General features: G+C 49.6%; 1 protein-coding gene across 4 annotated transcripts in view; it reads right to left on the reverse strand.

Moving 5' to 3' along the window:
- MECOM (MDS1 and EVI1 complex locus) overlaps positions 1-25,396 on the reverse strand; it is a 193,792-nt gene that overhangs the window by 39,470 nt on the left and 128,926 nt on the right. For all 4 annotated transcript variants that reach the window (XM_075716656.1, XM_075716655.1, XM_075716657.1 and 1 more), the window contains exon 2: positions 7,315-7,449. The gene's annotated coding sequence lies outside the window, so the exon portion shown is untranslated. The remainder of the gene's footprint in view (positions 1-7,314; positions 7,450-25,396) is intronic.

Below are 25,396 nucleotides of genomic sequence, written 5' to 3' on the forward strand. Positions count from 1 at the left end.
GCTTTTGCATTAGGAAACGCTAATGTAGAATAAATGGCCTTTTCCGTTGCAAAGCTTAAAGATTTCTTGGACGCGGTCCTGCCTCTACTGTAATTAATGAAAGGTTTTAATTTTCTGACTATCACCTCCTCAGCCTACCAAGCCCGTTTCGTTACCTGACTTTCGTCGGGTTAACCTGCGCTGGCGACGCGTGGGCGCGCACCGGTCTGCCTCGTGCAGTATAAGAAAAGCTGCTGCACGGCACAGGAACGGCCGGGAGGGGAGGAAAAAAAAATAAAAGCAAAGTCCAGATGCGCGTTTCACATGCCCTGGGATCAGCGGTGTGTGACTGCAGTTTATATAGGAAGAGCAAAATCGGATCCAGATCTGGAAACACTTTCAAAGTTCAGGGGGTCTGAGGTGGGGAGAAGTTGGGGGAGGCCAAACTCATCAGTCCTCTGCGCCTGCCTACACCGCAGGTCATATATTTATGCTACCGAGCAGAAATAAAAGCTCCCAAACTGCAAAGCCGTAAAGGGAAAGGGGAGGGGAGGAAAAAAAAAAAAAAAGGAACACACACAATTTACTTTTAAATGGATGAATAAGGCCTCATTGTTATGAATCCCAGTTTACTTTTCCTGGTCAGGCACTTGAAATTTTATTTATGCTTAATAGACTGCATTTGGCATGTGTAAAGATGACAGAAGCGTGAATTATGAATGACCTTCAACCTATTCAGGAAGTTGTAATAATTGAAATAATAGCGAAAACGCACTCCCCGCGAGCTCGGGCCGGGGCTGCGCGCTCGGCCGCCGCCGCCCGCGCGCTTTCAAGTGCCCCGGCCGCGCCGCCTGCCCCGCGAGACCCGCGCCGCTTGTCCCGACCCCCCCTCCGCTCCCGCCCAGCGCGCCCTCCGGCCCCCACAAAGCTTTATCCGAAGGATGCCGGTTTTGGGGGGGGGGGCGGAAAAAGTGACGCTTCAGCCCCTGCGTGCGAGCAAAGGCACCAGCTGCCACGCACGCTTCTGTCCTGCGCAGCCCTGAAGAGGAGTTGTATTCCATCGCATCCAGCTACACCCTGTATTCCTGCGTCTGCGAGAGCTGCGGAAAACATTCCACGTGCCCCAGTGCTGCCTGGCAAATTCAGATTTTAGGGCCGGCGAGGGATGCTGCTCAGCGGCGGTGCTGTCTGTACGTTCGCCTTGCAGGCGACGCGTCGAGCTTACAGCTGGCACCACGGGAAGGCATGCAGTGACTGCACCCCGCACCGCGCTGCCGCGAGGACCGCGCGGAGGACCCGCTCTGCATGGGATGGTGGGAAGGAGAAGACCCCAAAGATGGAGCGCACCCCGCGGAAAGCCTGGTGAAGCCCACCAGCGCCCGCAGAGCCCTGCGCCGCCGCTCCCGCGCCAATATCCGGCACCCAAGGGGCTCCCGGCCTCCGCCACGTGCCACGGGGACGTCTGCCCCGAGCAAGGCACCAGCTCCATCTCCCAGCCATTTTTGGAGGCTCTGGTGCTCCGGAGGGGAGCATACCCCGAGCCGGGGCAGGAAAGCGAGCGCCCGGAGAGGCGGCGTGCACGCTGCCAACTGGCATTCGCCGCCGCGCTGCTTCGGAGCGAGAGCGGAACTTGCCTGAAAAGCAAAACAAATTAAACGTCCAAAACTAATAGCAAGCGTTACGTTCGGGGAGCTCGAACAAAATCAGGATTTACGCCCACCAGAAAAACGAGAAGGACAAACGGATACATAACCTCGCAATGAGGCATAATTAAGCATTTGAGGGGAAAAAAAAAAAAAAAAGAAAGAAAAAGGTCCAAACGGCGAAGCTTCAATTTTAGCTGCTGTGATGAACAACTTCTGCAGCTGGAGAACCGTGTGATGAAACCCGAGCCAGGTTCTTCTCGCCATACTTAGGCAAATGATAAATTGAAACGAACTGGAGTTTTTTCAAGGGCTAATGTAGAGGAATCCTTCCCAAGCGCTGTATCAGGCCCAAAGAAAACTTCAGCAAAAATCCACAGGCAAAACTCAGCAAGTGCCTGCGTGCGAGCGGCTGCGGGGGCACAGGCGGGAGGAGCGGACCCTCCCCTTCACCCTGCCGAGATGGTGGGGGAGCACTGCAGCACCTCGGCACCACGACTGCGAACCCCTTCCTTCCTCGTTTCCGAAATGCCCTGAAACTGCCGAAGCGGATCAAGCAGGAGGGGCTGGAGCGAGGACGCTCTCCCGAAACGGCACCGGGAATCCCCATTTTTCCACCTTCTGAGGCGAAGGGTGCCTCCCGCTCCCCCAAAGCAAGGAGGGAGCGTCACGATGTCCCTCCGCAGGGTACCCTCTTCGGTGTCTCGGGGGCTGCAGGCCACCTCCCCAGTGATACTCATGTCTTCTTCCATCGTAGGTGAATTTTAGCCTCTGTGAAAGCCCCGGATCCAGGTGAGGGGCTGCCGCATCCAGCCGCGCCGCTCCAGCCCTGCAAAATCTCCTGCCTAGGGGGCCGGTCGCTGACCACCGACATCAGACCACAATTCGGTGTGTCCACCCGTTCTCCCGAGGCGACCTCACCATGCGGCTGTCTTCTAACACCCCACCTTCCCTCCTGAACCACACGAAGTGGCAGGTGAGCTGCAGCCTTCTCCTGGCTCTGTGGGCATCTATAAGCCTCTATGGTCCTTCTGGCAAGCGTCCGAGTACGATGTGACAGCTCTCATCACCAAAAAGGCATTTTTTGCCTAGAGACGACGCGCCTTCCCACTTTTATTAAGCACGAATGGGCAATAAAAAGCTTATCGCTGTGCAGAAACGGCAACAACTAGTTGCCGGTTTTGGTTCTAAAGAATTTCTTTTAGGTCACGTCAGGACAGGCCAACGCCGAAAGCGGTAACGCCAGCAGCGCGTCAAGCTCCAGATAACGCAGGCAGACGCAGAGACCGGGCAGGAGCTTCACCCGCAGCCCCGGCTCTAACTGCACGAAGTGGAAAATCGCCACCGACGAGCTCCTCATTCCACCAGCCCCAGGCTGACGCGACCCCGCTCCACTGGAGACAGATTTTCGGTGGGAGCTGGATTAAGCTTCATTTGCTCGATAAACTAATAGCTCATGGGAAGAACCATGGCAGAACAGGGCCCCGTATGAGCTCAGCGTGCGTGTGCCCTCCTGACCCACAACAGCCAAAACCTTAATTTCGCTCTCTGACAGCAAAAGCCTCAAAACTATTCCTTAAATACACAACTTTTGCAGGTGGCTGCGCGTCTAGGGCTGCTGGAGGAGTCTCTGCCGTCTTCTGCCTGCGAGCTGCCTGCCACGGAGCTAGGGGGGGCAGCGGCAGTAAAACCTGAAACATGAAGCTGTGTCTGCAGATTAAAAAAGTTTGTAAAACGTGTAAGATGTGATCAGATCTGGTGAAACCTACAGCAGTAGGTTCACTCGTGTAAGTGTATATCGCTGACACCGGGCACGTTGTTAAGAGCGTAACACTACTGGTTTTGCTCCCATTGCAGTGGCATACGCTTGAGTATAGGGGAACGAAACACACAAAAAGAAGAACCCCAAAAACCTACTTCAGCGCACACAGCAACCCAAAACCTCAGTAAAGTGATCTTGAGCCCCTTGGAGTTTTGGGGGAAGCGACCTGGAAGCTCAGAGCAGTTTCACAGCATTATGTGGTTGTGTCACTGTCAGAGCTCTGCAAGCCATAAGCAAGATAAAAACGATATTCGGGAGTTTTAAATTCAACTGCTATCAACTACATTTCTTAGAAGGAAAACAAAAAAAAAAAAAAGGGCATTTTTTATAGCTTGAAGGTGACCGTGATCCCAGCCTGAAAATGTGTCTGGAATGTGTGACAGCCCCTGACATGCCATCGCTATAGCCACTGCTGTATTTGCAACTGCACTTCCATTAACATATATATTTTAAAATAATGCTTTTGCTGGGATGACAGCGCTGCCAGAAAGCCTAACAGGGCTAATCATTCTGAAGTCATTAAAAAGTTGAACTAATAGATGTTTAATGATAACAGAGGGGAGTCGTCCAAGTTAGCAGAAACTGGTATGGAATCCTAACTGACTCTGAGCTGAAAAAACACATTCCAGGGCAATAACGGTGACAAGACTCTCTGCAGCTCTGCACACGCTGTAGTCTCTTTGGGGAAAGGAAAAAATGAGAGCGCCCTGTTTGTGGAATTTTGTTATTCACATACATCTTGAATTACATACGTTCAGCTTAGATTGGGTATGACAGGAGATAATAGGAAGACAGCAAAGAGAAATCCTAGATCAGCCTCGTTTGAAATTAAAACAACAAAAAAAATGCAGCTTTTAAACCCTACTCCACCTCCAATCAAATGAAACACGAGTTGCATCCAGCATGCGTGTTTTGACCGCATCCCACCATTACTGAGCTGTTCACCTCAGCAGAGCTCATTTACGCAGCCGTAAGAGCGAGCCCAGGCCTTTTGTAAAGCTGATCCTAAGTGATGAAACCTAACCTCAACCATGAGTTGGCAGGTGGGGTGGTATGTCTCTCAAGAAAGTCCAATAGAGAAAACAACAAAAAAAAATGTTTTTCTTGCGCTCTTTTTGTTAAGGACAGAAGGTAGAGCTCAGCAGAGCAACTAGATTACACGTCGCCCTGAGATTCGTCTAAAACCTGCCTCGAGCAGTCTGGGAATCATACCTGCCTGTCAGTCAAGCCTGAATTTAGAAGCATAAACCTGCGGGCAGCGTGAGGCTGGGAGCGCTGGCAGGAGCTTTTACCTTTTCAGGTAGAGCCCAATGTTTGCTTGTGAATTTTACAGATGAGTTGAAGCAATTAGAGGTGAACAATTACTGCTGATCAAGTGTCCGTGCCTCCGGAGCGAGCAGCATCTCCCGCAGCGGGGATGCTCCCCGCTGCTGAGGTGCTTCTCATTCTGGGGGGCACCGGGGGGAACCGGGGTGCCCCCGCACCCCTGCACCCAGCGCCGGCCGTGGCTCCAGCTGAGCTGGGGCCTCCAGTCCCAGCTGGGCTGCATCGCCTCCAGCTCTAGCTTCAACCACTGACACACGTCCTCCAGCTTCACCCTTTTTTTTTTTCCTCCCCCCTCTTTTTTCCTCTTTTTTCCCCCGCTTTTCTCCTAGGAGCTACAGAGGCGTGCCCCAAAGGCAGCCCCGCAGCCTACGCACGCACACACACGCGCTCGGTCCTGACTTGCATTTGTCACTCCTCGCACGCGCACGCGTTTGGCCATGTAATGTCCATTTCCCAGTTTGCCTTCCTATTATATTTTATATTACCTCTGGTGAGCTCGTGCCAGAAGAAAGCAGAAGGAGGAGCTGTTAGAAAGGCTTTTTCGCTTTAAGATTCGAGAGCACATTTTTAGCATTAACTTTTTAGGCTCTGGTCATAAAACGCTGGAGTGCGCGTACACTTTTGCGGGTAAATTTGCAGCCTTTCCAGAGGGCCAAATGAACGACAATCTCTTGCTGACAGCGCCCAGCTCACGACACGCTGCTTGAAAGACAACCAATTCTTAATTTGCAAATCTCAGCAACAATAAGCTATTAAAATATGGAATTATGAACGGCATGGTGCTGCGCAAAATAAGTAACAAGTCTCCAGTGAATGAAAGAAATTATTGGCAGCAGTACAGCCACCGTTACCAAATCTCAGAAATGTAAACACTAAAAAAAGAGAAAGTTACAAGCGCCACAAGTTCCCTTCCAAAAACGTCAAAGCGCGGGTGCGCGGCTGCGTCGCAGAGGTGGATGCTGATGTTTCAGCCTAGCGTGCAGTTCCAGTTGCAGATCACCACTGCCGACGCAGACAGTAAGTTGCTTTGACCAATCCACGTGATTCCACTCCTAATCTTTCCTATCTATGCCAGCTCTTATTAAACGTAAAATATTTGAATTTGCTGTTTCAATTAATCCATACAGTTTCCTTTTCGTATCACTGTTCCATACATGCCCCGCATTGAGAGAACGTATCGTTTTTCAGTGTAAAGCATATTTCAACTCGGAAAATGTATTTTGCGTTTACTAATAATCTTTATGGCTTCTTTAGTTAAACCAGCTGCTATGTAAAGAAAGAAATTATATCTCAGTCGGCTGGCTCATTCTGTGTTACATGTGCTCAGGGCTGAACTGTAAAAGTTGAAAATGAAAACAAAACAAAACAAAAAAATCTTCTCTCATAGTTGATTAAAACCGGTTTAAATAACTTTTTCAGAAACTATCTCGCATGAGCGAGATGCATAATCCCGTGCTGGAAATAGCAGGCTGTCTCACATTCATTTCCTACACGTAAGGAATTTGATTAGAAAGAATGATATCTAATTGAAGCTTTGTGTCTGGTTGTGATTCTTTCTTCAATACTGTCAGGGCAATTAAATCAGCTAAAGATAGTCTTTAACATTCACCTGATGCAGTTAATTAAGTGGTGAAAAATGAAACACTGATTAAATGGATCAAATCCTATGCTGCAGGTAGCAAATTTTAAATTGGAAACAAGAATTCACAATCAGTTGCTGCTTTGCTATTTTAGGTATTTTACTTGAAAGAAGTATAGCTTTCTTAACCTAACTTCACCGTTAAAATATTTCACAATGGTGTGTATTATCCGCAGACTAAAGCGACCCTTGATTTAAGAAACACCTAATAACTCATCAGCATAATTGAAAACAAAATGCTTTGCTGCGTCCTTCCTCCACCTATTCCAGCCTTTTATTCCAACACACAAGGATAAATAACGTTGCAGCCCAACAAAGAGCAGATTTAAGTGCAATAAATGAAAAGAGAAAGAAAACCACTGAAGACCCTGGTTCTGCATACAAGTATTACGAGTTCTAGCAAAGTGTATGAGAAGGTATAATAATATTCATGCACGTGTGCATTCAAATCCAGAGCCCCACACATACAGCGACATTGGCAGCATTATCAGTTTTGTATCTTCATTCTTTCCGTTAATGTCACGTTACAGCTTCTGATCAACCCAACGGTGTAACGTAGCAATCCAACTGAACTGGAACAGGAGCCAGAAAATGCTACTAATCCAAAATCAGCAAATAGAGGCTTTCTATTCCTAAGAAAGCAGCCTCAGTTTGTATCAGGTGTAAGATAAAAAAAAAAAAATAGGGGATTGTTTGTGAATTGAACAACGTGGAAAAATAGAAAATTCGTATTACCTGCAGCCCATAATCAAAATTACTCTATTCTGCATCTCACATCTGTGCCTTATCTTTTACCATAACAGCAAACAGGCCAAAATCTGCTGTGAATTGCTGTTATTTTTTTTTTTCCATTGACACCTTAAAGTTCCTTAAAAAAATAAGTCCAGAAAGTGAACACCACATACCTGATCACTTATCTGACATGCAACAAGGTTGTGCTGATTGTAGCATCCAGCAAACTTGATATATTTGAGCCAGTTTCCTACATCTGGTTGACTGGCATCTATGCAGAACTTCACATTGCAAAACTCATCCAAGATCTAAAAGGAAGAATATGAAAGAGTAAATCTTTCTGTTGCTGTCTGGGCATACTAATCAAAAGATAAATCACAGGTTTCCAGGTAAACAAATGGATAATAATAATATAGGCATGTTTATTCAGAAATACGCTCCTCTGGTGAGATCTTTTTTTTTTTTTTTTAAAGAATGGTCAGAATACATCCATATTAATAAAAGGACAATAAACGTACTGAAAAACGTCTTGACAAACGTTTACATGTAATCGAGATGTCGTCTAATTATTGCTAAGAAATGCTATGTTAATTTAAGAGGGAACTGATTTTTTTTGGCATTCGTCAGTGACTATTTACGTTTAAAATAATTGTTTTAATGAAATATGATTCTGCCAGGGAATATAACAAAAATTCCTAAAATAGCTGGCGTTGGCTTCATTTGAGGTTTGTGTTTTGTTTCAGGATTTACGTCGCTCGCAGCACCCACTTCGTCTTTTTGTATTTGTTACTCCGAACCAAACTTTATTTGGTAGGCAGAGTTATTTATCCTCTTTTAATATTACGCTTCCCCAACAGCCCTTCTGTGCAAACACTTAAATCACTCCCCTTAACTGAAGCAAATAATAGAACTTCCTATGCCAAACTAAAGAAAATAAATGAAAAACAATGTAAACACTCATGCAAAACATGGCAGTATTCAATACATACCAATAAATGGTTCCAATTATGCAGACAATAAACAAATATAATGAGATCGCTTGCGGACAAGCAAAAGAGGATGTTCTAGTCGAATATTATGACAAATTACTAATCGTTACATATGACTGAATATCATTATTTATTCGCGAGCTTCACCACCGGCCTATCCTCAAGTTGCCGCAGCATCCCGGTAGCTCACTGCTACATTTGTAACTCCTCCGGCTGGGCACCGGCAGCAAACCACCCGGTTTTATTAGGGGGAAAAAAAAAAAAAAAACAAACAAAAAGCCCCTGGAAACACACGCCCCACACGACAAGGGAGAGGGAGGCTGCTCCCCCGGTGGGGAACGCTCGCATCCCCGTCCAGCCCACGGCGTTTTTGGCCGCCGGGCTGCCCGGCAGCGCGGCCCGCGGAGTTAACGCGAAGCCGCGGAAGTTTCCTGCCAGGGCTCACGGCCCAGCCGCCGCCCGCTCACCTTCATTAACTGCTCACCTTCCTTAATTAGCCGCGGAGAGCTGCTCGCCCCGCGGGAGGGCCCGGGCAGCCCAGGCACGGCGGGCACTGCCCGGGTCACCGCCCCCGGGACCGGGACCGGGACCGGGACCGGGACCGGGACCGGGACCGGGATCGGGATCGGGATCGGGCCCGCCCGGGGGGGGGGGGGGGGGGGGATGGGGGGGTTCGCGGTGCCCGCCCGGAGCTGCCGCGGGACAGCCGGGCTTCTCCCCTCCTCCCCAGCAGCCTCTGCACCCCCCCAAAAGAAAAAAAACAAAAAGAAGCGGGGGGGGGGGACGGGACACGGACACCTAACCCCGAAGCGCCAGCCCCCCCAAATCCCGGCGGGGCCCCGCAAGGCGCCTTCCATCCCCCGCGGCCGCGCGCGCTGCCCCGCCGCCCGCACCTCCGGTTACTTTTGGAAACGGCGGGGGGGGGGGGGGGGGGCCTTTAATTTTCCTTTAAGCAAAGCCCGCGCTGCCCCGAGGAGCGGGGGGATCGCTGCCCCGAGGAGCGGGGGGATCGCTGCCCCGAGGAGCGGGGGGGTCGCCCCCCCCACCCCCCGGGGCGGCGGAGGGGGGGGTCTGCCCGGGGGCCGGCGGCGCGGCGGGCACCGACGGGGCAGGGCGGCCGCGTCCCGCGGGGCCGTGGGCAGCGCCGGCGCCGCGCTCGCCGCTCTTACCTTGTGTCGCCGGGAGCCTGCGGGGGCAGGGGAGGGGAGGGGGGGCGGAGAAGGGGGGGAAAAAAAAAAAATATATATCCTTCAGGCGGCTGGCAGCAACATCTTGGCGTCAAAAGCGGGCGGAGGCCGCGGCCGTCGGGGTCCCGGGCTGCGGCGGGCGCTGCGCGGGCGCGGTGCGCTCCACCATTTGCCGGGGGGCGGCGGGGGCCCGGGGAGGCCGGGGGCGGGGGGGGCTGGGGGGGGGCCGCCGGCCTCGGAGGGCTCAGCGGCGACGGGGCTCGGCGGGTTTCTGCCGGCTCGCCATCACCTTCCTCTTTCGGCCCCTCCTGGTCTTATCGGCTGGCTTGGGGTGTGTGTGTGCAAAGAAAGTTATCGGGAGAAAGGGGGGAGGAAAGGGAGAAAAAAAAAAAAAAAAACCAAAAAACCAAAAAAACAAAACCACAACCCAAAACCCACACAACCCTCTGTCGGGGGGGGGGGGGGGGGGGAAGAAAAACAACAACAAACCCACCGCACACCGCTCAACAAAACAAACTTCTTTCACTTCTCCGCCGGGGACGGGAGAAAAGTGTGCGTGGGCGGGCGGCTCTCCGCTCCCCCTCCCCACCCCCGCAGCCTGCCCGCGGCGCTTCTGCCCCGCCGCACCCCCGGGCAGCGCCCGGCCCGGCCCGGCCCTGCCCGCCCCCCCCTCCCCGCCCACCCCGTCGGGTCCTGCCAGCCCGCCGCTCCCCTTTCGGGCACTGTCTCTTTAAATCGGGGCAGCCCCGGCCGCGCCGGCGGCCGCCCCCCCCCCCACGCCCCCCCCCCCCCCCCCCCCCCGTCCCGGGCGGCGGCGGCGCTCCCGGCGCGCTTAAAGCGACAGCGGCCCCGCGGGCGGGGGTCACCGCCAGGTCGCGGAGGAGCGGCCCCGCCGCGGGGGGCTTCACCGGCAGGACCCCCCCCACCCCCCCGGCCGCATCCCGGGGCCGGCGGGGGGGCCGCCCTGCGCCGCCGGCCCTCGCCGCTCGCCTCGTCTTTAGAGGCCGGGCGGCCCCGTGCCCTCGCCCCCGCGCCGGGGGGGCCCGGGGGAGCCGCGCTCGCGCCCCGACGGCTGCTCCCGGCGCGGCGGGGGCCAGCGCGCCCGGCTCGTTACCCGACTTCTCAGCGCCGTCACTGTGCTTATTAATAATAATTTTTAATGAAATGAAATGCAACTCCCCCCCCCCCCCCTTGTCCAGCCGATTTCCCGACGACCCCCTTTTTGCTGCCGCGGAACCACCGCCCCGCTTGCCGGCGCTTCCTAAACAAAATTTCTTTTTTTTTTCCCCTTTATTTATTTATTTGGTAACGAATCCCATGAATGGAGCCGGCGGGAGGCTGGGCTCTGCCCGCCGGAGGGGGCTGCGGCGGCGGCCCGGCCCGCTCCCCCCCCCCCCCCAAAATCCCCGGGGCAGCCGCAGCCCCCCCCCGGCTGCGGGGTTTTCCCAGCTTCGCCAAACGGCCCCGAAATCCCACCGCGATGCAAAGCCGCAAAGTTTGGCACCGTCCGAGCTGAGTACGGCGAGATACACGTCTACATGTGTATTTTGGGGAAGAGGGCAGGAGGGGAGAGAAAAAAAAAAAAAAAAAAAAAAAAAAGAGGGCTGAACTCTTTTATTGCACCATCCAGAAGTGCCACCCACTTTTTGTTTTTTCTCCAAGTGCAAATATATTTCTCAGACTAAAAGTCGATTTTTCTTTCCCGGGGGGCCGGGGAGGGGGCAGGGGAAGGAGGGCAGGGGGAGGGCGAGAAGCCGGGTGACAAGAGATGATGATTAATTCGTCTCAGCGGCCTGTTATCTGTGACATTGAACTGTTATTTCAGATAATAGCTATTGTTCGAGGCGGGGAGGGGAGAGAGAAGTGGGGGGGGGGGGCGAAAAAAAATAAAAAAAAACAAAACAAAAACCCGCACGAAGTGGTTGGTGGTAGGTAGGACAGGAAAAAAAAAAAAAAAAAAAAAAAGAAAAAATCCTTTGTCAATAAGCTGGGAAAAAAAAAAAAAAACTCCAACCAAAACTGGTGGGAGATTCCCATAGCAGCCGGGCCTGAGAACCGCGCCGCCCGCCCGGTTTGCCGGACCATTGATTTCCTGCCCTCCCTCCGCTCGCCCATTGTTGGAGCTTTTTTTTTTTTCCCCCCCCTTATTATTATATTTTTTTCTCTCTCTCTCTCTCTCTCTTTTTTTTTTAATTTAGCCATAAATTGGACCGGCTCTCGCTATGAGCTGTTCTATTTTCTTCCTGTCAGGATGAGGGATTTGTTTTATGATGCATTGTGTATTAAATACAAGTAATCTGGGAAACTGATTGCTCGAGCCCATAGGCCTGATCAGAGGCCCCGGGAGGAGCCGGAGCACCCCCCCCATCCCCCCCAGCTTTGCCACAAAAGGAGGAAACGCCGGTGGATAAACAACAGCGGCTGCCGGTACCGGTGGAGCGGGGCCGGCCCGCACCGGGGGCTCCGCCGCCGCCCGGGCGCCGCCCGCGGCCGCTAGGTGGCGCTGGCCGCCGGGACACGGGCCCGCGCCGCCGCGAGACGCGCCGGGAGCGGGAGCGGGGCCGGGAGCGGGGCCGGGAGCGGGAGCGGGGCCGGGAGCGGGAGCGGGGCCCGGAGCGGGGCAAGAGTGGGCGCTGCGCTGCTGCGGGCCCACCGCTGCCCCCCTTTTTGGTTTTTTTTTTTGGTTTTTGGGGGTTTTTTTTGTTTGTTTTTTTGCTTTTAGGGGTGAAACCCCATTTTGGGGGGGCAGTTCCCCCTCGTGCATCGCTCCCCGCGGCTCGGCTTTGCGGAGGGGAGCGCGGCCCGAGGAGGAGGATGAAGAGGAGGAAGGCGGGCACGTGTACCCACGGCGGAGGGGTTCGTGGCGGGGTGCAGTGGGGGGCGAGCCGAGCCCCACCGCCGGTCATGTAAGGGAACGCTGCAGCTACACACACACAAACATTTTTATATATATATATATATATATTTTTTTTTCTTCTTTCAAGCAAGAATCTTTTAAACACACCTAGAGCCTTTTCTCTCTCCCCTCGGAGGGTTTGGTAGGCGCTTCAAGAGGCCCAAATATTTCCGCAGGGTCCCTTTTGCAATTGTTTATTTAAAATAAGTCGCTATATTAGTGGAGGCAGTAAGGAGTTAGTACTCGAGTCTGCTAGCAATTCCCACCAGGCTGTAAACTGATGCCTCTTTTAAGCCTTTAACTTCATGGTCGTCCCAGAAGTAAAAGTTCTCATAATGGAGACCCTATGGGCATCGTGCATTCCAGCACATCATTAAAGCAAAGCAAAGCAGCTCAGCCAAAGCCAGATGAAATAACTGCACTGTCCACTTTTAATGGGCTTCCTGTGGACAAACGCTGCCGAGGACAATGGCGAAAAATCAGACGAGTGGCTGGCGATTTTTTAAAATACCGTAAATGTTCCTATTAGGCTTAATATTATCCTTACATTTATAGAGCAAGCCACTTCATGACCGCATTTTTAAGTGGGGTTTAATGTTATATTTCTCAAGGTGACTAAACACAACATTGAGCATCCTGACTAACACCGCGGTGAGTGTTTAAAAGACTGGGGGAGCGTAGCAAGCGGGGAGGGAGAAAGGAAGAGCGAAGCAAAACAAACACGCGGAAAACAACAGCCCTCCGACATACCCGAAGGCTCCGGGACAGACCCCGGGAAAACAGCAACAAGCAGGAAAGGCGACACGATTTCTGCACGTTAATTCCTCCCACCCTTGCGTTGCGGGTACCGACTTTAAAAATAAAATCAAGCAAAACCACGAGTGTTGCTGCTTATTTCAGGGGAAGAGCCCGACTTCTTCCAGCCCTCGCGCGAAGGAGCGGCGGTGGTGGCGGTGGGCATCGCGGTGCCGCCGCGGCCCCCCGCGCCCCGGCCCGGCCGCCCCTCCTGCCCTCACACGCTGCCGGGCTCGTCCCTCCCGGCCAAAAGGCAGTTTTCGAGTGAGGGAGAGGAGGAGGAAATTAAAGGTAAAAAAATGTAAATAAAAAATTTCCCTTGGTCTGGAAATGGGCCCAACTGAAAGCATGTTAATCTCCACCTCAGTAATTTGGTTCTTCTGGAGAAGACAGAAGCCCTGCTGCTGTGCCCTGCACTTCATAAATCACGTCTTTATGTGGACAAGGTCAGGGCACCTAACAGCTCAGACATGGGCCTTTGCAGTGGCTTGGAGGGCTCCGGCATGTTTATTCTCTCGCACAGATCTCCGAGGAGCAGTCCAGCACGCTTCTAATTACTTTTGATTATTTTCATTTGCTCGGGTCAGGCTGGCTTTGCCGGCACTGCTGGAGGGTGGGTTTCCTCCCCCCGGCCCGGCTGCGGGACGCGGGGGGGATCAGTGCTCCGCCGCAGCCGGCACCCCCTTCCCCAGGGCAGCGCGGGGCTCTGGGGACCCCCCCGGGCTCACCCCGCCGGCGGAGGGGGTCCCCTTCCAGCAACCACGGGGCGCGAAGCCCGAAGCCTTCAGCTGCGGTGGGGGCACCCAGCCGGGCTGTTCCCCCCACCAGCCAGGCAGCGAGCGGCATCTACCAGTTTGAAACGAGGAGCGTGCAGAAAAGCCACCCACCCCCCGCCGAAAATGCAGACTGCCTTTCGGGGAAAAAAAAAATAAACAACCCCACATCCTTGCAAAAAAATTAGAGCGGTGCATGCGCGGGCAATAAGAAAGTTGAAGGACCCCTGCGACTCCCGTGGGGACGGGGCGGTGCTCGGGGAGCTGCGGGGCACACGCAGCCCCCCGCCGTGCACAGAGCAGCGCGGTGGGGTCTGCTCTCCTCCCGCTGCTGCGTGAAACCCCCGGCACGGCGCTTTATGGCTGGGATAAATAAATGCGGACAGCGAACGCGCGGAGCGGATGCACGGCAGGCGCGCTCGCGTGATGCCGCCGCGCTGGTAGGGCCCAGGCGTGGGTGAAGCCGTCCCCGTGGTCCCACGGGCGCCGCTCCCCCTCTTACGGGCTGGAGCAGCCGCGATGCTGCCACTGGCAGGAGCCAAACAACTACCCAAGTACCGAGCAGAAAGACTCTGCTTTTTTTCTCCTATTAAAATCCGTGCTCTAAAACAGCGCGTTCCTTCTCACCCCCATCGGAGCTTGACAGCCCGACCCCGCTTTCTCATCTCCCATCATCCTGGGGGGGTCCCAGCAGACCCGCTGCCCTCGCGTCCTGCCCCGCCCTCACGCGTGCAAACCCGCCGGTGTGCCAAGCACCGGGCATCGCCACGTGTGCCGGCGGCTCCGTCGCATCCCGCCGGTGAGGGTCTCCCTGCAGGTGTGGGTGCCGTCACGGCTGAGCGATGAGGGGAAGCTTCCTGAGCAGGGGCTGCCTGGTGGGAAGGAGTTTCCTGGCAGGAACCGGGGCACGCTGCTGGGGTTCGAGCCTGAATCTTTTTGGATCTCGGGTGTCACGGCTTACCAAGAGAAGAAGGGAGATTGCAGCGGATTTACCTTCTCCATCAATAAGGAGGATGTAAAAATGGGTCGGTGACCAATATCCAGCTGCCTGGGTGAATTTGCTCCCGCCTTGGGGAGGAAGGCTTGCAAACCCTGTAGAAACTGCCCTTCCTCGCAGCAGGGAGAGATGTTATAACGCCTTATTGCAAACCAACCACGGCCCTCGCAGCCAGCCCCAAAATTTCATGCTGGGGGATGCGGTGCTGCTTGTCCACACGCACACACGTACCCCCCGTGAGCATGCTCCTTGCGACGGGAGAAAATCTCCTCGTTTTCCTCCTCCAAATCTTCCCCCAGGTTTCCCTGCCAAGGCGCGTGCTCTGGCGCCGGATGCTGAGGACCGTTGCTGTTTTCCTTCGCAGTGTTCATTACTTCCATTACAGAAGAGTCTGGAAGCCTCCAAATCCAGCCCAGGCCTTTCGCGTGCTCAGGGTTACTGCACCCACAGGGCGAGACAGTCCCCGCCGGGCGAGTTTGGCACGCGCGTGTGCTAAGATAAAAGTCAGGGGAGAAACCCGCGTTAGCGAGCTCGTTTTAACACCTACTAGAGACAGGGCAATTTAAGGCAGCCGCTGATTGATGTGGGCGCTGGCCTCCTGTCCACCCAGAAGCTGTGCGTTTTCCTGTGCTTTACCTTTCTCGTGTTTTGAAAGAAAGCCAAAATCCTGGAGAATCTGGGAAACTCCACTGGCGATGCCCTTGTTCTGCATCTCTCCCCGTGTGCTGGGCAGCCTGGAAGGGCTTTTTTTCTCTTTTAACCACCCAAAGAGTAAAAGACCTTGAGCATGGCGCTCTAAAACCTACCAACATGACCGAAAAAAGTCTGATTTGGAGGGGTTTTTAGCACTCTCCCATTCATCCTTGCTCAAATACAACAGAAGAAATCTATACCAGGTTTGTGCCTGCTCCTGCTCCCACAATTTTCTCATCCAGAAATCGAGCAGTGGGACCCCACGGACTGAGGCTGTACATGGGGTGCCCAGAGGCTCCCGTCTGATGCGGCCACTGCTTCTCTGCCTGGAAACAAAACTTTTCTGCAGAAGCTGCTCTAAAAATGGAAGAACTCTAAAAAACACTCTCTGAGAAGGCACCATACCCCGGGGGGGGTGGGTAGAAAGCACAGTAAAAGGATTTTGCAGACTTCCTTTGTATGTATGTGCATAAGAATTCAACAGGGATCCATTGACTCTTCACTTCTTCCAAATTTTTAATTTTCATGCCTTTTCAGTTGCCAAATAGCCTGCGGGACTGCTTTGGAAGACCTTTTCCAGCCCCAGAGCCTGTCGTGGCATCAGGAAGAGCCGCGCAGGAAGGGTGCGTGGCAGCGAGCCCTGGGGCACCGTTTGGGTCTTGGCACTATCCGGAGTCTGGCAACAGAATTTGCAAAGCAGAAGGCTGGAAAAGAAAATACCAAAGCAGGGAAAATGCCAGGCTGAAAGGGATTGGAAGGGTTAAACAACAGAACTTTACACTACAAGAATTAATGTGACGCATAACAGGTAATTCTATTTTAATAATCAATTTTAGGAGTGACTGGCTATTTTCAAAGCATTCCTATTGTAGCCACAGTTTTAACTAGGCATACAAGAGTGGACATAAACACCTGCGGACTTTATAAGAGTAAGAAGCAATTTATCACCCAATAAAAAGTCAAACACTCATTTTAAAATTTTCAGGTTTGCCTTTGCTGTTTTAAATGTACATGTGTGGACGGTTCTAGGGGAGGTTCAGAAGAGGTGGATACACACCCTACACGCAGAAACACACGTGCAGACAGGCAACACAACCAGCTCCCGCAGCGGGGAAGAAAAACCTGCCTGAAAGCATTGGTGTTACAGTTTCATCCCACCTACGTTTTGTATTAAAACCCCTTGTGATCATCGACCGGAGTTGTCTAAAACCTGAACTAAACGGGCATTAAGGCAGCTGGCATATGAAATTACTGCAATTCGATTTTCAGATAAACCACAAAAATTGATGAACTAACATTGTTCCAGCTGAATTAACTCATCATCCCTGGGAAGAGAAGGTTGCGGAGGAAAGCACGGGCTCTAATAGCGACGATTAATCCTCCTCCTGTTGCAAGGCGCTTGCCTACAAGTGGGAAGACGCCCTGCTAAAGGCAGCCTAAGGATCCACGCTGCCTCAGAAACATCGCTGCCCTGACAGTAGCGTTAGATATTATTTACATGTGGGGAGGAGACGGAGAATTCTTTGTTACGGGCTTGTTATGAAACTATAAATAGGTTAAAATCCCTGCAACGCTTCGAGTCGTGCTTGGTAGATAAGTCCGAGGACTGGAGTGCAGGAATGCTAATGTATTCAGGCGGCAGAGCAACACGCAAGGTTGATCCTTATCCTGTGCTCGGGCAATATCCCCGGGATTAAGTCGTAAAGTATTCGGCCCACAGGTGCCGTGTGAGTGGGCCAGGTTCCCCGCCGTCGGTGGGCAGAGCCGTTTGCATGCACCCACCCTGGGTGGGGAAAATCAGCGTCCTGCCCAGTAAATGCTTAACCGGCCCTGTGCGTGCACAGCGGCCCGCCTGGGCGTGCATTTGAAGTGCTGCTCCACGTAAATTAGTCACACATGGGTAAAGGTGCCTGATTAATTTTGAAAAATCTTACTCGGAGAGCTACCTGGTTTGCACTAAAGAGATTTTGCACAACAAGGAGATTTTGCTCACCGGGAAAATCTCTTGCGGGGGGCGGGGAGAGGACACAGAATATATTCAATACAGGTGTCAAAATAAACCTGTCCTATAACCAAAAAAAATGTGTGTTGATCACAATGGGTTATTAATGAAATAGCTATGAACATCAGCATATCCTTGTGGCAGCTTTCTTTCATAAATGAGTTGAACATTTTCCAATTTCAAGAAAGTGCTGCTACCTATAAACTTGGAAATTAAGGGCTTTTTCCCCTAAGACTCAGATCCCTCGGGGCACTTGTGTTCTGGCATGCATCCCTTATTTGCTGAAGAAATTTCAAACTTGGTAATTTAGCACCATACTGATAAAACAAAGGGGAGGGAAAAAAAAAAAAAACGCGGTTGGGCATATGTGCATGTGAAGGAGGAGGGAGGTAAGTGGTACGGCTTCAGGCATTTTTTTTCCTGTGGCTTTTTTATCCACAAGTCATGCTGCAGATTTTGTGTGAGATTCATAGGAAAACATTCCCAAGACAGAATATATAAGATGCATATCATTCCATAAACTGAATTTTGCAGATGCAAAATGACCTGCAGAATTTGAAGGAGGATGGAGACTGTTTTATAACCATTTTTCCATATAACTTATTCAGGCCTAAGATGTTGGGCGAAATTTGCCACTAGCAGAATTATGAGTATTAGTATTATTAGTATTACAGCAGCACCTAGAGGCCCCAGTTAAAACTGGGATCCTTTGTGGGTAGAAAAATAATAAACACAAGCCTCTGCCCTGAAAAGCTTACAGTTGGCATGGACGGAATAAAAAAGTGTGCCGGATGGGAAGATTATCATTTTGTTTTGACAGATGGAATATGAAGATTTGCTCATGGAGAAAATCGGTGGTGGGCTGGGAAGGAACCTCGTGCAATATTTTCCCATAACTTTCATGCACCGAGAAGTTGCTTTTTACTTCTTTCCTTTGACTGCAATGAACAGAAACTCCTGTCTGCCCGCTGGTGTTCATGGCTTCTCATGGATAAATAGGGGGAGTCTGCTTGGTCTTTGCCAGTTAAAACAGCTCTGCATGTTTTAATATGGCTCATCTGTAGCAGAAATTGTACTTTATCGCCCTTTTTTAGCTAGGAAAATATTTTAGCTTTGGAAATGAACAGTTGATGCTTTGGAACAGATCTTTAAACATAAGCACGTTGTGCTGATTGGTACCATAAATGAAAGCTCCTCCTATAGAAACAGTTTTGGGGAGGATACATAAAACTCTGCCTTTTTTTTTTTTCTTCTTTTTTTTTTTTTTGTGGGAGAAATGTGAAACGGAGTTCATGATGTCAAGTCTTGTTGCTAGGAGTCACCTGGCAATCATGCAAGCGCAGAACGTAAGATGGATCACGATCCCCACCAGGCAGAGCGGGGGAGAGATTGCTCCAACCACAACACCGGCCTCTGCGAAACCTCACCGAGTGCCTGCAAAAAAGCAGCAGGGCATGGGCATGTGCTCAAGATAGGTTGCAAATTTTGGGGCAAAATGAGGCAATGTGTTAAGAATAGACGTCTTTCCACCAGGAAGGATTTCGGAGAACTCTATGATCTGTACTGCTGAGAATCCGGTATAGTATGTGCCAACTCATCGTTGATCATTTCTATCCCTTTATAAAACTCTTCCCTGGTGCACCAGGTGCATCCTTCAGGCCAAGTCCTCACGCGGGGCAAAGCAGGAGATTTGCTGAGGTTAAGGGAGCTATTGTGGGACGTAGCGAGTGAGGAAGGACGTCAGCTTTGTTGGCTTTTCAAGGACTTATAGTGAGATCAATGCCTGGGAAGGTGGTCACACATTCACCAGAGAAGCACCAGCAGCTCAAAATGCTGAAGACAGTGCTGACATAAGACAGCTGGCTACCTTGGAGCCAAAAGTGTTGATCCAGCCCAGACAAGAGTGCAAATTCCACCCAAAATTACTGTGTAGTCCCGGCATCGGACAGGACGCTCAGCCCATATCCAGGCTGTCCCAGGGCTGCAGATGGAGGAACTGCTCCGTGTCCAGACGAAAGCTAGTCCTAGATCCCCCCACTACCTTCAGCTCCAGGACCACGAGGCTGGGGCGTGGTGCTGGTACTTGGCGTGCTGGAGCACATCAGGGCTGCAGCCCTTGGACAAGGTCTGGATCAAACCAAAGCATGGTGCCTCTGTGAACCTGCAGGCATCTCAGGATAGGGCCCCTATCCCTAGAAACATTCCAGGTCAGGTTGGACGGGGCTCCGAGCACCCTGATCTGGTTAAAGCTGTCCCTGCTCGCTGCAGTGGGGGTGGGCTGGATGATCTTTAAAGGTCCCTTCCAACCCAAAGCATTCTATGATATGCCAGATATTTGTGCATCCCATAATTTCAAGGTAATATTTGTGACACCTCTAGAAATAAACTGAAGACAGAAGCTCTCCTGCCAGGCACTGTGAGTAGAAGCTCAAATTAGTTGTCTATTGCACGAGGGAAATCTGTTAGCTTGAGCGATAAAGTACAAATACACGCTACGATATGAACAACCACAATTTTCCCTACTGCCTGTGGTATATTTAACAATGCTATAAAAGATGAAAGTGGGAGTTGTGAGCACTCATTAGCACTTCAGAATTACTTAATTCTTATTTAACTTTCTAAGTTAATTCATTAGTTTCATCTCAAACAGAAAAGAGTAGGTTTAGATTGAGGTTGTTGTGGTCCAGGAAATACTTCTACAGAAAGAAGAAACTGAATTGGCTTGAATGATTTATAAAATGTGAGGGTTTCATTCCAAAATATCATTTATATGCCCAGAAATCTGCTCAGCAAATCTAATCCAGCAAAGGAAAATGAACATTATCAATCCACAAATAAAGATGGGAAGTTACTCGGCAGCAGTTTCAGACTATGCTTGTTCATGTACAACAAGTAACCAGTCTGAAGTTTTTTTACACATCTATTAGGTTTGTATGTACCCTGAGTTTAACGGGAAAAATGTGGGGACAAAGACGATCATGATAATCTTGAAGAAAGCAATAATAGTGACAGCTACTCGCCACATTGAGAGTTAAGCACATGCTTCCTCCATTAACACATCTACTGATGGGAAAGGAGGAGGGAAGTCAACACCAAAAGCAAAGACAGACCAGAAACCCCAAAACTCCAGTAAATCCTTGCTCCTTTTGATACGGTGCTGCTCCACCAGTTTAAGGGGTGCAAGAAGAATAAGATATAAATGGGATACATACGAATGGGATATAACAAAGACTTTTGTTGTCCTGATTTCCAACCAGCCGCATGAAAGGTTCGGTGATCATGGATGATGTTCCAGGTGATTCATTGCAATTCCTGTCAGTAGCCAAGCAGCCATTGGACACATCTGAAGTGCAGTGACCTTGGCTTGCGTGAGCAAGGCTAGTAGTAAAAGCAAATGGAAGTTAAAATGAAAGGTGTATATTTTTAGAAGAATTTGTAGTGTTTGGACTCCAGCTTTGGATGGCTCAAGAGTATTTTGTAAGCCAAAAATCTGTTCTTCGGTTTTGGTTTGTTGACTAAATATACTCGTTACCAAGAACTTCAAGCAGGAAAAATTTAAAAGAGACTTCAGCTAAGATATTATCAGCTTCAGCTGCAGCACAGAACAACTAAAAGGTAATAGCTCTTCAGATCTCAGGTTATTTCTACTGACTGCCATATAATCAGCATGTTAAATCTGTGCACCTCTTCAGGCACAGTTATTTGTGTGATATATACAGATCAATACCTATTGATTTTATAATTTTTATTCATCTCTATGCAGTGATTCAGTTTCACATCATCTTATTTATCAAGCTCTTCTCTGTACCTTTTCTTCCAAGCTTCCCGGCGCTTCCAGGCCACTCGAGCAGGGTCCCACCGCAACCACCCCCTTTGGCCCCTGCACACGTTTCAGCAGGCACATGCTTGGTCACGTCCTGAGTAGTTTGGTGTGCAGAGAGCTGCCACAGGATACCCAGGGTCATTAATATGTAAGGATAAAGTTCATAAACCTCCTTCACTAATGCCACGACCCCACTGTCCCTGCTGGAGCCACCCCCCAGCTTTCCAAGGAGGCTTTGCAGCCAACACACCTGGCCATGCCTTCAAACTTCCCTCTGTGCTGGCTTATGAGGATATGGAGTGGACAAAATTTCCCACTAAATATTAAAATTTCTTCTCTTTTACGCCTGGAGCTTTTGAGACCTGTGCTGGCACCCGAAGACCTTCCCTGCTGCAGCTGCTCCCGCATGCAGCAGCAGAGTGAGCAGAGTAGCTGGCACCAAAAGCCTGACGGTGACTGATTAACAGCGACCTGCTTGACATATTAGAGGAAACCAATGCCATTGCTACTGCTGGCAAGTGCATCAGGGAAATCCTGTTAACTTCACTGGATTGCATATATGCAAATGGTAGCGTATTAGAGCGCTTTAGTAAGGCTGCCGTTCCCACTGAGCTCACACCAGTTTGCAACAGAGCGAATTGTGTCTGGACGCACTAGAGATGCCCCAAATAGACTAAATCATGCTTTAGCAATTCAGTCCTGCCTAAAGCTCCAGCTAGACGGGGCAAACCCAGTCGCTACCCATATGCCTGCCGCTGGCACCCTGCATTCCTGCTGACAGCCCTTATGAAGCACTGCTGTTGCCCATGGTAACAGGATGTGGAGCAAAAGTGGTTAAAAACCATCAGCTGAAATGCACGTGATGAATGAATTTAAGGCAAACAGGAAAACTTCTTTACGTTGAAAATGCCCAACAAAAAGAACTGCACTCTGTTCCAATGCAACGATTTCAGAATGTTTTTGCAGAAGGTGCCAAAGGAAGCTAGGATGTACTGCATCCGTGAAATGGAAATTATTAGGGTGAATGCCTTCTGGAAGGAAAACAAAAAGGGTTGATGAAGACAAAACAACATTTCAGGGAGGCTCACACACTACAGCAAGATAGAAAGCATGGGCTAATTACGAAATAAGACCTACCACCATGCAAAAATAGATTACTTCATAAATAGCTTTAGATATCATGTTAAAAGCACCTTTAGGAACAAAAAGATGCTATGCTAAAACCAGGAGATCTAAAGAGCTGCTATTACACATCCATTACATTTTCTAAGCTGTCTCATTTACTTTTTCAAGTTCTGTATACGTGATACAGCAAGGCAAAACATTTTATGTACCGTAAGAAATTTGAAACAATCTTTAATGTTCAGAAGATAAAGTTAACAAAACTACACTTCAGTGGCTTTTTTATTTCTCTCTTTTATGACCTTTCAAGAACTTAGAGTAAAAGGAAACAAGAAGGAAGGATAAACAACCAAATGCTCATGCTTGCTTTTTTCTGCATTGCTGATCAGAGCCCAAGGCAGAAATTGTAATAAAAAGAAGTCTTCTTTTTAGTGGCTAAATAGGAGCTGTTGAAACACCGATGGTACAACGTGTTTTGGGATGGAAAGCATTTGTTCCTCTTGCAGTTATCAACAGTCATATGTTACACGATTTTCCCATTTTTCTCCCTGAAATTACAGAAGCCTGTCACGTCTTCACGACCGTTTGGAACAGTTTTTCTGCTGTTTCTGCTTTTTCTAAAACCAAAACCAGCTACAACTATGACTCCCAAGAACTATTTCTATAAGCGTCAGGCAATTCAGATTTTCTCTCTGTTCCTTCTAAATATCCTTGGTCACATCATTACAGACCTCTCGATGATACCGATAGCAATAATTACTGAATGTCTTGGGCAGTGATCCCCCACAAACTTCCATCCTGCAGGACGCCAAAATGCTCATGATGCAGCTGCTACGGGGCATCGAGGCTATAGCACACACACAAAATCCACTTTCCAACCTGAAAACCCACTTCAAATTCAAACAGGAGCTATGCATCAATTTGTGTTGGGAAGAGAAAAAAACAATGTATGAAGAGTTGGTCATTTCCCTTGGAAGAAGGTGGCAACAACAGCAACAAAAAAAGGACAAATGTGATGGGAGATTGATGCGAATTTTAGAGCGTGGTGTAGTTCACTAATATATTGGCCTAATGAAGAAAAAATTGACATTGGAGTGGCATAAGCTACATTGACGTTAGCATCTTGCCAAATCTACATTAGATGGAGAGAAGTGCTCAGTTTAAACTGTCACATTGCTACTGTGAAAATCTTCCACAACTGCACATCTATGCTACTGGTGAATAGAAGGTCAGGTAGAAAGTAAGCAATTCTTTCTGCTGGTTTCAGGAGGAAGATGCAAGAAAAAATGGCAAGAATATAAGCAACGTTTTATACAATGTATTCCAGAAAATATCTCAAATGAGTCATAGAATCATAGAATTGTTTGGGTTGGAAAAGACCTTTGAGATCATCCAGTCCAACCATTAACCTAACACTACCAAGTCCACCACTAAACCAATTAAGGGTAGAGTAATAATTAATTTCATGTTTCATCATGGAATTTTTAAAAATCCTAGTATTTTCTGTGGCCATAAGGACTATATATTTCAAATATATTTTGAACATTTCTTAACATGTTTTTATGATGTCTGATGTTACTTCCAATTGACAGATTATTCTTTTCTTTAAAATAGAAGTTTCAGTGGGATGTCTTCTATTACAATCCTGCAGATTTAATATCTGTAATTCGGAGGTAAGTTTAAGCAAATCTGAAGGGATTTTTGGTGATAGAGTATGTACCTGCAATCCAAGTTCATGTGGTCAAATTCACCCCCGGTATAGCTTCACTGAACATTTCAGTGCTTTTTTACTTGGCAAGAATTTGCACTTGGATGAATTTATTCCTGGCATGAATTTCAATGCCAGAATAAAAATCAGATACAGCTACTTAGAGTGACACCCGTTGACTAGAATAAAATCTAGGGGGAAAAAAGATGGGTGAGTAGCTGGGGGGTAGCCTGGTGGTGTTTTGAAGGGTGATATCCATGGAGGATAGATCTATGGCATCTCCTCAGCTAATATTAGGGCTTGCTACATTATGGCAAAGTGTACAATAAGCTGGGAGGTGCCTGGAGCAGGGCAGCAAGATGCAGCTCTGCTCCCCTGTGTTTAAAGCGAAGGGTGTGATGGCCAAAGCAGCGACGAACAGAGAAAAAAGCAGGAGCTAATTCATGACCCTCAGTCATCTTCACTCATTCCGCTGAAAAAATATTCCAAACACTTTCAACATTAAACTCTACAGGGAGCTCACATCCTTCATGAGTGAACAGGCAAACAGCCTGGGGATGGAGCAGGGAGCCAGTGAAGTGAGGAGTACCACCTCCAGTTGGGAACTCGTTGGCCATGTAACGTAGTTGGTTATTGCATTAGCATTTCAGGTGAACGTGGAGTCCACGTCTAAGCCTTTCGGAAAAGATATTTAATGACCCACCAGCCCTCTGAAATTTCCCAAATCTGAAAGAATACCTCTGTACACGTAACCATTACGCGGGTTCAACACCAACCCGGGGAAAGTGTCACCTCCTGAATCACAAGGGATGCTTCCAGTAACATCAATATTCTCCTGGGAGGTCCCCTAGCCAAAGCCTGCCTTGGCCCAACCCTGCTTGGAAGATCTTCCAGGGCTGTAGCACAAGGTGGTATGGCTGGAGACCAAGTCAAGGCATTATTTTATTTTGTTTTGGTTAGTAGAGTTGATATTTGGTCAAAGGCTCCTAGCTGTGAAATGATGGGGAGCTGCCAATTTCTAAGCTAAATGTTGTACATTCATATCCTGCTACCACTAACTCCATTATGATTAGTCAGGAGTGAACTTAGGAGGTTCAGAAATAAGGTTTGGATAAACATCCCCAAATTTTGGATGCTTATCTGAGCCTGACCCAAACCCCCTGAGTATGCAGAATTGAGCTGGAAATCTGGCAAGAATGTTAATTTCCACACTTTTCATTTCTCTCTTGAAGGCTATATTTGCAGTTTAAGAAATTTCCTTTAATTGGAA

Source organism: Pelecanus crispus, chromosome 9, assembly GCF_030463565.1.
Source record: "Pelecanus crispus isolate bPelCri1 chromosome 9, bPelCri1.pri, whole genome shotgun sequence".
NCBI classification, from domain to species: Eukaryota; Metazoa; Chordata; class Aves; order Pelecaniformes; family Pelecanidae; genus Pelecanus; species Pelecanus crispus.